Here is a 14,163-nt window from a genome sequence, read left to right as displayed (position 1 = left end):
AATATTCTATGAGTTTGCAACTAAATATGATCATTCAAAGACTATGATTAATCTGATTTTCAAGGGTAGAAGATCAAAAGCTGCTTCCTGAAATATGGATAAGAATAAGAGCACTTGAGATTTCTTTGCAAAGGCTATAATATATTCCTATCTTCTTTGGAAACAACAAAAAATGGAAAACTTCCCCCAAACCAATGATTGATATGGCTTGTGCAACACAAACTCTACCTTCTATTCCTCAAATGTTGCATCAATTTAAAATCTCACTGTTTGAAAAGATTGTGTCCCTAGATTAAGAATTTGCTGACCAATCCCATTTATTTACTCATCTAAAACAGTAGTTGAGAACCTGTTTTATGTGTTGGAGACACAGTGTGGAATAAGGGTACCATAGACCATGTACATGTATGTGAAGACCCTGAAGGATGGTAAACCTGTTGGAGGGTCTCCAGCACTTCCAAAGTGACTCATTCTGAGGGAAGGTCTGAACAGGAGAAATGATGTGTTGGGTGTTACCAGGTAAGAGTGTGGGCTAGAGTGAGATGCGCTGATAAAATGTAAAATAGGGTGACACCAGGATCTTATCTACAATTAGGAGACTTAGGTCATTTGAACAATGGGGACATCAACTAAATATGGGGATATGAATTGAAATTATACATTTTAAAAGAAGTTAAAGTAAACTTTTTCCCCTTAGATCAAGACTATTCACACACTCCTTGGATGACTCATGCTGAGAGAGATATTCATATTTGTGCATCTGGAACATTCTGGGCATTAAGCCAATGTACAGGCAGTAGCATGGTTCTTGCACAGGAAAATCAAGGTGTCAGCTGGGTTATATATTTTTTTCCCTTATTTGGTGTACTCTTCCAATCCCACATAGTTGTGGAAGAATCAGTTCATTGCAATTTTAAGTTCGAGGTCCCTGTTTCCTTGCTAGCTGTCAGGTCTCAAAGCTGCACTCATTCCTCGCCATTGCACTCTCCATTGCAAATTCAGCATCAGAGAATCTTCCCCTTATTGAGCCTTCTCATGTTTTTAATTTGTATCATCACTCTTTCCAACTACTACACCCAGATAAAGGGCTTTCCTGATTAGCACAAGATCTCTTGGTCAGATTCCCTTTAGGAAGGGTTTGATCAGAACACAAAGGTGACTGAATTACCTGCATCTGATCAACCCCTTCACATCAGAACCTAACTTACTGTTCTACTGAAGAGCAGTGAGAGATGTGTATACATCAGGGGCCAGAAATATTCAAGGCTATCTTAAAATTCTGCGTTCAATATTATCCTCCTGTATTATTTACCAAATAAAAATTTACCCCAATTGTGTCTTTGGCATTGGGCAGTATTTTGACAATTTCACTTTTTAAAATCATTGCAGAATTATAAAGAAGGAGAAGATAGAAGAGCTAACTTCCCAGCTGGCATGGAAAGTTTATGGCTTCCACATTTCCCCTTTCCAGTAATGTTAATACGCTATGTAAAATATTTGGTAAATTCATGAAAGGAGGAAAAACAGCCAGCAACTGGTGCTCAGATGTGAAGACACTGGAACATCACTTTCAACTAACTTATGAAACTAAGAGCACACAAAGTGGTGACTTCCAAAAGACAAACTGTCCATTGGTTTTGTCATTCAAAAACAGCTGGATGCAAAATCCTTGCTGCAGAACATATCTCCTAAAGCAACAGCAGAACCTCAAAGCAATTATATGGAATGCATTTACCTTGTAAATTCAGTTTTATTGAGATATATTCATATACCAAACCATCAGCCATGGTGTACAATCAACTTTTCATCATATAGTTGTGCATTCATCTCCCCAATCTGTTTTTGAACATTTTCCTTACACCAGAAAGAATAAAAATAAGAATAGAAAATAAAGTAAAAAGAACACCAGATATCCCCACCCATCCAAACCTATTTTTCATTTAATTTTTGTCCCAAGTTTTCAACTCATGCATCTATACACTGGATAAAGGGGATGCGATCCACAAGAATTTCAGAATCACATTGTCACACCTTGTAAACTACATAGTTATGCAATCATCTTTAAAATGATAGTTTTAAAACACTATCATTATTGTCCTTTACACTTTTGCCCAATTTGCCCTTGTCCTAACCAGATGTGCTTCATTCATATCTCTAATAGAAGTCTGGGTCCTTTTTCAGCTTTTTAAACAGTTGCTGTATGTGCTAACACTGACATTAATATATGCTGAGCTCTAGCTCTGAGTTTCAGTGTCAAGGCTACTGGGTTGCAGTTTGATACTTTCAGGTAATTACTTCTAGCTATTCCAATACACTAAGTCCTAAAAAGGGTTATCAACACAGTGCATGAGAGTACCCACCAGAGTGACCTCTCAACTCCATTTGAGATCTCTCAGCCATTGAAACTTTATTTTGTTTCATTTCTCATCCCCTTTCTGGTCAGGAAGATGTTCTCAATCCCATGATACTGGGTCAAAGTTCATCCCTGGGGGTCATCTCCTGCATTGCAAGGGAGATTTACACCCCTGGAAGTCAGATAGCACATATGGGGAAGGCAGTGAGTTTACCTGCCAAGTTGGCTCAACTAGAGAGAGAAGGCCACGTCTGAGCAACAGAGAGGTACTCAGGGGGAGACTCTTAGATGCAAATGTAAGCAGGTTTAGCCTTTCCCTTGCAGTAATGAGCTTCATAAGGGCAAGCCACAAGACAGAGGGCTCTGCATACCAAATTGTGAGTCCTCAATATTTGTGATAATATCAGCAACAACCAAGGTGAGGAAGTCCAACACTTCTGCATTTTATCCCAGCTCCTCAGGGGCCCTGCATATATATTTTTATTTTCTACCTAAATTATTTTGGGATGTGTTGCTATTTCACACTAACCTGTACAAACCTACCAGATCTCACATTTTATTCAAAATTCCATGTAATTATGGTGTTTGAACAAACTGACTATACAAGTTAAATTGTTTAATATACTACAGAAAATATAGATACTGCACCAAAATAAACATCTTTTACCTTGGTCTCACATGGAAATTGAAGTTTTAAAACACTATCATTATTGTCCTTTACACTTTGGCCCAATTTGCCCTTGTCCTAACCAGATGTGCCTCATTCATATCTCTAATAGAAATCTGGGTCCTTTTTCAGCTTTTTAAACAGTTGTTGTATGTGCTAACACTGACATTAATATATGCTGAGCTCTAGCTCTGAGTTTCAGTTGTCACACAGATACCCAAAGTTCCAGAGACCAATCAATTTATAGTCAAAGTGATAAGCATCTCCAAATTTGGAGATAGCCATTAAAATTCAGGGATAGATACGACTGCTGTCAAGAGCTTACAATCTAGGGATCATTACAATATGTGTTCCCCTGATAAGCTGTCCTCAAGACTCAATTCTTAGTTTACAAATCATAGATAGTCCATAATGGCGAGGCATTATAGTGTTTGTCTTTGATTCTGGCATACTCCATTCTAAATGCTGTCTACAGGATCCATTCACCTCACTGCATGTCTCACTGTTTCACCCCTGCTCCCAGTTGCTCATTTTTCCATTGTATGCTTACACCACAGTCCCCATACTGTTCCTCAGTTGATGTAGGTCACCTCCACCCATTGAAAATCATGAACACTGCCTCCATAAACACCAGTTTGCAAATGTCCATTCATATCCCTACTCTCAGATCTTCCAAGTATATGCCCCAAATGAGGTTACAGGTCCTTATGGCATCCACATACATAGCTTCTAGTGGAATGTCATACTCTCCTCCAGGAAGGCTACACCATTCTGCCTCCTCACCAAGAGTAAATACATATATCCCTCTCTCCATGTTATCTCCAGCACTTTTATCCCTATTAACATTTTCCCTTTAATTTTAGAGATATATTCACATAGCATAAAATTATCCACAGTGTACAATCAGTTGTTCAGGGTATCAACATATGGGTGTGAATTTTTCACCACAGTCAGCACTTGAACAGATTGATTACTGTGAAAAAAAATTTAAAGAATAATTAAAAAGATAAAAAGAAAAATATAATATCATACAGTACAATATAATAGTAAGGTAAGACAACAAAACACTACCAGGAATCCCATATTCCTCCATATATCCCCCTCTAATACACGGTTACTTTGGTGTATTGCCTTTGTTACATTTAATGGAAGCAGATTATGATGTTGATGTTGACCATAAACTCCAGTTTGCTTTGATTACATTTATCCCCAGTAACATCCTTTTTTATATACTCTACATGGTAGGCATTGTTTGTTCTTCCACATGTAAAAACATTTTTATATTTGTACAGTTTGTCACAATCATTGAGCACCCAGTTTCTGCTAAGTTATACAATCCCAGTCTTCATATTCTATCTTTACCTCTAGTGTCATTCATGGCCCTAACTCTTCACTTTCAGCTTTACTCACAGACTTCATTGTTCAGGGTACTAACAATATTGTGCTACCATCATACAGTATTATGCTATCTATTTCTGGATCTATACAATCAAGCCTATTAAACATTCTATACTCCTTCATAATCAAGTGCCTGATCCCTGCCCTCTTCTTGTCTTCTGATGACCTGCATTATCAGCTTTTAACTCTCACAGATTTCTCAGTAATGTTAGTTCATATTAGTGAGACCATACACTATTTGTCCTTTTGTTTCTGTCTAACCTCGCTCGACATAATGTCCTCAAGGTCCATCCATGTTATTACATGTTCCATGTCTTTGTTCTGTCTTACAGCTGCATAGTATCCCATCATAGGTATATACCATAGTGTGTTAATCCACTTGTCCCTTGATGGACATTTGGGCTGTTTCCATCTCTTTGCAATAATGAATAATGCCACAGTAAACATTGGTTTGCAAATGCCTGATCATGTCTTAATTTTCAGTTTCTCTGAATATATACCTAGCAATGGAATAGCAGGGTCATGTGGCAAATCTATACTTGGATTCCCGAGGAGCCTCCACACTGACTTCCAGAGTGGTTGCACCATTCTACATTTCCATCAACAATGAATAAGTGTGCCTCTTTCTCCACATCCTCTCCAGCACTTGTAATTTTCTGCTTTTTGAATAATGGCCATTCTGTTATGTGTGAGATGATATCTCATTGTGGTTTTTTCTTTGCATTTCCCTAATAGCCAGTGAAGTTGAGAATTTTTCATATGTTTTTGAGCCGTTTGTATTTCCTCTTCAGAAAAGTGTCTGTCCATGTCTTTTGCCCATTTTTTAGTTGGGTTGTTTGTCTTTCAGTTGTTGAACTGTAGGATACCTTTATATATTCGGTATATTAAACCCCTGTCTTAAATTTGCTTTCCAAATATTGTCTCCCATTGAATAGACTGACTTTTGATTTTCTAACAAGTCCTTTGATATACAAAAGTGTTTAATTTTTTAATTTGTATTGCAAATCTTTACATTAATCCATTTCTTCTTTAGTTACTTGTGCTTTGGGTATAAGGTTTGGAAACCACCTGTTATCACAAGATCTTCAAGATATTGCCCTACATTTTCTTCTAAGAGACTTATGGCCTTAGTGCTCATGTTTAGGTCTTTGATACATTTCATGTAAATTTCAGTATAATGTGTGAGATAGGAGTCCCCTTTCCTTCTTTTGAAAATGAATATCCAGTTCTCCAAACACCACTTATTGAAGAGGCTGCGCTGTCCCACTTGCTTTGCCTTGACTGCCTTATCAAAGATCAATTGTCTGTCAATGTGAGGGTATATTTCTGAATGCTCAATTTGATTCCATTGGTCAATATATCTATCCTTATGCCAGTACCATGCCGTTTTGACCACTGTAGCTTTGCAATATGTTTCAAAGTCTGGTAGTGTGAAATCTACCACTTCATTCTTCTTTCTCAAGATATTTTTGGCTATTTGGGGCACCTTACCCTTGTAATAAAACTTGGTTATTGGTTTTTCTATTTCTGCAAAGTAAGCTGTTGGGATTTTAGTTGGTATTGCATTGAAGCCTTAAGTCAGTTTAGGTAGAATTGACGTCTGAATTATGTTTAGTCTTCCAATCCATGAACATGGTATGTTCTTTCATTTTTAAGGTCCTGTTTGATTTCTTTTAGCAGTTTCTTGTAGTGTTCTCTGTACAGGACTTTTGTGGCCTTGGTTAAGTTTGTTCCTAAACTCACAGACACCTTTCAAGGAGATGACAGTAACTACAGTACAAATGGCTGCTCATTTCACTAGAAACCTTCATCCACTCATGAGGCCAGGAATTTCAGGAGCATGACAAAGACCAGCTTGCTCTCTCCAGAACAATATGATAATGAGATGGAAGAGAGGGGGCCTGTGTACCCAGGAAAATGTCATTCAGTGAGTCCTGGCACCATCATGACGTATCAGCCTGAACAAAGATATGGGTGGAACTCCCTGCCAAAAACCTGCTCTCAGAGAACTTGCTCCAGGAGTTAAAACTCTGTCATATTTAAATTAAAAAATTGCTAACTTTCCAAAATTTGCACCCAGTGCACCATGGGAAAAAGATGACCATACCTTCTGTGATGGCTAGGTTCACGTGTCTACTTGGCCAGGTGATGGTTTCCAGGTGTCTGGTCAAGCAAGCCCTGGCCTAATGTGCCAGTCTGAATATATTGTGTCCCCCAAATGCCACTATCTTTGATGTCATCTTGTGTGGGCAGACAGTCTCAGTGCTGATTAGATTGGAATTCCTTGAGTGTTTGCATGGAAATGCACCCCACCCAACTGTAGGTGATAACTCTGATGAGATAATTTCCATGGAGGTGTGCTCCCACCCATTCAGCATGGGCCTTGATCAGTGGAGCCATATAAATGGGGTGACAAACAGAAGGAACTTAGCACAGCTTCAGCTGTGAGTGACATTTTGGAAGAGGAGCTACAGCCAAGAGGGACACTTTGAAGAAAGCACAGGAGCTGCAGATGAGAAACAGTTTGAAGATGGCTGTTGAAAGCAGACTCTTGCTCCAGAGAAACTGAGAGAGGACAAATATCCCAAGTGCAACTAAGAGTGACATTTTTGAGGAACTGCAACCTAGAGAGGAATGTCCTTGGAGAAAGCCATTTTGAAACCAGAACTTTGGAGCAGATGCCAGCCATGTGCCCTCCCAGCTAACAGAGGTTATTTGAACACCATTGGCCATCCTCCAGTGAAGGTATTCAATTGCTGATGTGTTACTTTGGACACTTTATGGCCTTAAGACTGTAACAGTGTAACCAAATAACCCCCCTTTTATAAAAGCCAGTCCATTTCTGGTGTTTTGCATTCCAGCAGCATTAGCAAACTAGAAAAGATTTTGGTACCAGAGAAGTGGGGTGCTTTTGATGCTGAGTTTGCAAATACCAAACATGTTGGAATGGCTTTTTAAATGGATAAGGGGAAGATTCTGGAAGAATTGTGAGGAGCTTGATAGAAAAGGCCTAAACTGCTTTGAAGAGACTCTTTGTGGAAATATGGACACTAAAGATACTTCTGACAAGGCCTTGAACAGAAATGATGAATGTGTTGTTGCAAACTGGAAGAAAGGCAATCCTTGTTTTAAAGTGGCAGAGGATTTGGCAAAATTGAGTCCTGGTGTCAGATGGAAGGAAGAATTTGAAAGCAACAATGTGGAATACTTAGCTGAGGAGATCTCCAGACTACATGTGGAGGATGTACCCTGGCTTCTCCTTGCAGCTTATAGTAAAATGCAAGTGGAGAGAGATAAACTTAGAACTGAACACCTGGGTTCAAAGAAACCAGAAGCTGATGGCTTGGAAAATTGCAGGCTTCCAGAGGGTGGAATCCCAGAAGCTACAGCCCAACATGAGGATGTAACCAAACGTGGAACCCAGCTGCCATTTCAGTACACACCAACATTGGAGAAGGAGTTACGCAGAAAAGATTTGTGGAAAGTTCTATTGTCTGATCACATTGACCCCTGTGGGCTTCATGCGAAGTCAACAGAATTTTCATGAGATCTTTATAGACAGAGCCATTGCTGGTCTGGACTGGAGGAGACAAACAAGGAAAAAAATGAAGGAAAAATTTCTTCAAAGACAGAGCCATGGAGGTTGAGGTCTGGAGTCAAGAGGCCTTGGGCAGGGAGAGCAGAGTGGCCCACACACATGGAAAGGGTGAGTTTGCCCTGGAAGTCAAGGGCGGGCCTTCCACCTCAATGTTAAGGAAATGTTCTGCCACCCCAAGCCTCAAAGAGGGTGGAGCACATTCCCAGGGAATTGGGGAGAGCCTGGCTGCCACCACACACACTGTTCTGAAGGGGTTGAGTGTGTGTCCCAGAGATGGAAGAGAATCCAGGTTCTGCCCTGATATTTGAGGAGGAGCTGAGAAGGTGGTATCCCCAATGTATGGATACATTGGAGCACTCACCTAAGTGTTTGGAGAGGAAAGGGCTGCCACAAAGGCCCTTAGGAAGGGTTAGACTCCCACTCTCTCAAGCCCCAATGATACAACATCATTCTGCAAATGACTCTCAGAGTTTGAAAGCTAATGGAGTTTGTCCTGTAGGTTTTAGGAACTGTTTTGGCCCTATTAGCCCTATTTTCCTTACTCTTTCTCTTTATGGCAATGGGAATGTTTATCCTATGAATGTCCCTCCTTTGTACATTGGAAGCACATAACTTGTTCTAAGTTCACAGACCCACAGCTAAAGGATAATTATGCCTTACGACTGACCACACCTATAAATGATTTTGATGGGATTTTGTACTTAACTATTGTTACTGAAATGATTTAAGTTTCTGTGATATTGCTGTGGGATGAACTTATTTTGTATATGGAAAGATAATGTCATTTTTGGGCCCAGGGGGTGGAATGTGCCAATTTGAATATATTGTGTCCCCCAAATGCCATTATCTTTGATGTAATCTTGTGTGGGAAGACATTATCAGTACTGATTAGATTGGAATCCTTGAGTGTTTGCATGGAAATACACCCCATCCAACTGTAGGTGATAACTCTGATGAGATAATTTCCATGGAGGTGTGGCCCCACCTATTCAGGTGGGCCTTGATCAGTGGAGTCATATAAATGGGCTGACAAACAGAAGGAACTTAGCACGGCTTCAGCTGTGAGTGACATTTTGGAAGAGGAGCTACAGCCAAGAGGGACACTTTGAAGAAAGCACAGGAGCTGCAGATGAGAGACAGTTTGAAGATGGCAGTTGAAAGCAGACTCTTTCTCCAGAGAAGCTGAGAGAGGACAAATATCCCAAGTGTAACTAAGAGTGACATTTTTGAGGAACTGCAACCTAGAGAGGAATGTCCTTGGAGAAAGCCATTTTGAAACCAGAACTTTGGAGCAGATGCCAGCCATGTGCCTTCCCAGCTAACAGAGGATTTTTGGACACTATTGGCCACCATCCATTGAAGGTATTCAGTTGCTGATGTGTTACCTTGAACACTTTATGGCCTTAAGACAGCAACTGTGTAACCAAATAAACCCCCTTTTTATGAAAGCCAGTCCATTTCTGGTGTTTTGCATTCCAGCAGCATTAGCAAACTAGAACATCTAACCATTACTAAGAGGACGTTTGAAGGCTGGTTTATTAAATCATCAGTCAATTGACTGCAGCTGTGACTGATTATATCAAAGAAGGGCATGTCGTCTGCAATGAGATATTTCAATGAGATGGATTTATGTCTAATCAGTTGAAGACTTTTAAGGAAGAGAAAGAGAGGACATTCACTTCTTCTTTGGCTAACCAGTGAAGCATTTCCTGAGGAGTTCATAGAAGTTGCCAGTTTGCTACCTGAGGCGTTCATCAAACACCTTCATCAGAGTTGCCAATTTGCTGCCTGAGGAGTTCATTGAATATCTTCTTTGGAGTTGCCAGTTTGTGCCTACCCTAGGGAATTTGGACTCATGCATACCCACAGTTGCATGAGATACTTTTCTGAAATATTGTATTTATAGATATCTCTTATTGATTCTGTTTCCCTAGAGAACCCTAATACAACTTGGTACCAGGAGTGGTTCTTGAGAAACAGAATCTTAAAATGGGCTTTTACAATTGGTTTTCTACTCTGATTAGATTCAAAAGCACTAATGACTCCATTTCCAATAACCAAGATGGCATGGACAGTCCATGGCATGTGTTGGCCATGGAGATACAGAAAATTTAACCACTTGAGTCTCCTAATCATACTCTTGCATGAAGCAAGGCTCTGGGTGACAGCATTTTGACAAGTTAACATAGTTTTGCAGAGTTGAATGATATAATGATGTTGGTTGGTTGTTCTTAGATATGCTGGATATAGTATGGTTTAAGGTGATGTGTATAACTACCAGTTTGACAAAAGGTGGAATGTGATGGTTAGGTTCATGTTTCAACTTGGCCAGGTGATGATGTCCAGGTGTCTGGTGAAGAAAGCAGTGGCCTAACCATTACTGACAGGACATTTGTGGCTGGTTAATAAACTAGAAGGCTAGTTTACCAAATCATCAGTCAATTGACTGAAGCTGTGAATGATTATATCAATGAAGGCATGTCTTTCACAAGAGAATTCAATCAGCTGGATTTAACCCAATCAGTTGAAGACTTTTAAGGAAGAGAGGAAGGGAAACTTCACTTCTTCTTCAGCTAACCAGCAAAGCATTTCCTGAGGAGTTCATCAAAGTTGCCAGTTTGTTTCCCGAGGAGTTCACTGAATACCTTCTCTGGAGTTGCCAGTTTGCTGCCTGCCCTATGGAATTTGAATTTGTGCATACCCACAGTTGTATGAGACACTTTTATAAAATCTTATAGTCATAGATATCTCTTGTTGATTCTGTTTCCCTAGAGAACCCTGACTAATACACCTTCCTAGATTGGGTAGATAAGTAGTGAATAGTCTGGATCTCTTTTAATGAATGCAGAGACTGAGTCTTCCTTTTTGATTTGAATGGAATAGGCATTAGCTCCAACTCACCACCCTGTTTCTTCAGAAAGTTAACACCTATGTCTATTCCATTTCTCCGCAAGGAAAGCTGCAAGCATTTTGTTTTGTTTTGTTTTGTTTTTTTCCTGAAATGAAAAATGTTGAAAATTGTAAATTTTAAGAACAGGAATGGGAATGGAGCTGAAGGAAAAGATATTTGTTCATTTTGTACCTTCTCATATTGTTTTATTTTTTTACTATGTATATCCATTAATTTTCCTTTTTTAATGGTAGCTTTCATCAGAGTGAGAATGATGGTCATTTGGATTTTCATTTTTCTATTATTCTCTCTCAAAAGAAATTAAATATTATTTATTGAAACCTTTATAACTGCACATTTCTGCCCTTAAACAAGAGTGTTTTCATAAATGAAAGTCTTGGTTGTCAGAGAAGTGTTAAGGTCTGTATTAATTAGGGTTTTCTAGGGAAACAGAATCAATGAGAGATATCTATGACTATAAAATTTAAAAAAGTGACTCATGCAACTGTGGGTATGCATGAGTGCAAATTCTGTAGGGAAGTCAGCAAATTTGTCAACTCCAAAGAAGATGTCTGATGAACTCCTCAGGAAACGAACTGGGATCTTTGATGAACGTGTTCGATGAACTCCTCAGGAACTGAACCGGCAACTTTGATGAACTCTCCAGGAAATGCTTCACTGGGCAGCCAAAGAAGAAGTGAAGGTCCTCTGTCTGTCCAGCTTATAAGTCTTTAACTCATTAATTGGATTAAATCCAACCAATTGCATTCTCTCATTGTGGAAGACGCACTCTTAGGTGAGTCATCAGTCACAGCTGCAGTCAATTGACTGATGATTTAGTAAACCAGCCTGTTGGTTTATTAAGCAGCCACAAATGTCCTTGCAGCAATTGTTAGGCCAGTGCTTCCTTGACCAGACAGCTGGGAACTATCACCTGGACAAGTTGGCACATGAACCTAACCATCACAGGATCCATTCAATGTCTGTTCTTTGGAAAAGAATATTAGAGAATACCTTCAGTAAAAGAAAAAAATGCATTTCTGTTTCTTTTAATTTTAATTTTAGTTAGTATTGCTTCAGTGGGCATTGACATATATTATTCTTTATATATGTGTGTGTGTATATATATATATATGTATATGATTCTTGACTGGAGGTGTTCTCCCTGCATAGGAGATGTGGAAATATCCAGAAATATTTGGTTGCCACAACTGTAGCCAGGAAAATACTACTGGCAGATAATGGATAGGGACCAGGGAAGATATTGAGCATCCTACTCTGCACATGACAGCCCCCATAACACAGAATTTTGTTGCACAAAAGTCAGTAGTGCCAATGTTGAGAAATCCTGATGTAGACATAATTACTCCATTATATAATATGATATATTTATAACTACATAATTATATGTGTTATATACAAATTCACCCAAACCTTGTTCTCACAGAATATCTAATAAGAGGAGGAGAAAAGAGGCATTGCCAAGTGTGAGGTTGAGTTTTGCAGATTTGGGGTAGGTATTTGTGTCCATTCTCCTTGGCCATGAGGGGTTCATGAAAAATGTTTTGCAAAATGGAATAGAAATGTAATTTATAGTTTCAAGGTGATTGCATTTGGTTTGAAAGACTAGAGTTGACACCAAAATTATTTTACATTTCAATATTTTGCTAAATATGTTGAAAATTATAGTCAAATTAAATTTTAATCTTTTTTTGGCCTATAATCAATTTCCTGTGTTAGTGCTATTTTTGTCTCCTTCTCTTCATTGTTTTCACAACTCATTGCAGAAGCGTTTTCACTTTTGTACAGTCTGATGCTTTGCATAGGCTACTCGGATACAAGCCTGGCTGCTCAGAGCTCTATTAATGGGGCTTCAATTTCAATCTGGCCTGAGTGCTGCAGATGGATGAGCAAGATTTCACAGTCCCAACTCCTTATTCTCCTGGTGCTCTGGGTCTCAGGTGAGTGGTTCAGACAAGCAATACCCTTATAAAGTTATCAAAGTGATTTCGACATGTAAGGGATCAAACTATTTCATCTAAAACAGGTCTGATTATTTATGATACATAAGAAATTCAACAGTTTTAGATTTATATTTTAATATATGTTCTATTCAAAATTTGATCTTTGTCCATTCTTGTCTTCAGGTGCCAGTGGGGACATTGTGATGACCCAGTCCCCAGCCTCCCTGGCTCTGTCTCCAGGAGAGACTGCCACCATCAACTGCAAGTCAAGTCAGTGTTTTTCACAGCTCCTACCAAAAGAGCTACTTAAATTGGTACCAGAAGAAACCAGGACAGCCTCCTAAACTGCTCATTGACTTGGCATCCACCCAGCAATTTAGGGTCCCTGACCAATTCAGTGGAAGTGGGTCAGGAACAGATTTCACTCTCACCATCAGCAGTGTACAGGTTGAGGATGGGGCAGATTATTACTGTCAGCCAGATTACAGCCATTGTTCAACAGTGTTTCAGCCTCAGACACAAACCTCCTCTCCAGGGCTGTTGTTCAGTGAATCCTGCTGCAGCAGATATTTTCCCTACTCACAGCCCTGAACATACACACTTCCTCTATCTGCCAAACAGGCCATGTCTCCTGAGTCATTTCATGGAGGGTTTACAGGTTGAGTGGAAAGTTAAGGGACTTGGAATGTTTTGGATCTCTTTGTGGAAGATTACTAAAGAGAAGTGCTACAACATTCTCTTATACACATTGTTAGGAATTTTCTTCACAGAAATTGCATGTTTCTCATGCACAAGTAACATTTCTGAGCCAATAAACTTCTATCTCTATCCTGTGAAGAAGGGTCCAGTGTGATAGATGATTCCCTCTTACCTATGCTCCCTTGACTCTGGAATGTTTATTGTTTAATGGCTACATCTCCCAAGTTCCTTCCTTTCTTTTCTAACTTTGGGCCTTTGAAAATATGACCTGTCATATTCTAATCTCTCTGCATAGATGGTAGTCTTCCTCTCTAACTCTCTTCCCACACACCCTCTTTCCCTCTTTTCCTTGGAATGGAAATGTCAAACAACAAGATTGCTTCCCTACTCTACCTCTTTGTTTAATGCTATTTTCTTTCTCTCCAATTTTTTCAGTGATACTCATTCTTTAAACAGTGATGCTTTAATTATTAAATACTTCTATGTGTGTGTGTGTGTGTGTGAGTGAGTGATAGCTTTTCATGTAACATTTTCCATCAATTTTCAACTTCCTCTTTAAATTCCTCCCTTAGATACCTGATTCCAATTTTCTGA

The 14,163-nt window shown here is 39.3% G+C and overlaps 1 pseudogene; it reads left to right on the top strand.

Annotated features, from left to right (window-relative positions):
- Positions 1-397: 397 nt before the first annotated feature.
- LOC119512805 lies at positions 398-13,461 on the top strand (annotated as a pseudogene).
- Positions 13,462-14,163: the final 702 nt, after the last annotated feature.

Source organism: Choloepus didactylus, chromosome 17 (assembly GCF_015220235.1).
Source record: "Choloepus didactylus isolate mChoDid1 chromosome 17, mChoDid1.pri, whole genome shotgun sequence".
Lineage (NCBI taxonomy): Eukaryota > Metazoa > Chordata > Mammalia > Pilosa > Megalonychidae > Choloepus > Choloepus didactylus.
The sequence above is the reverse complement of the archived record's forward strand: the minus strand, read 5'-3'. Positions and strand labels throughout refer to the sequence as shown.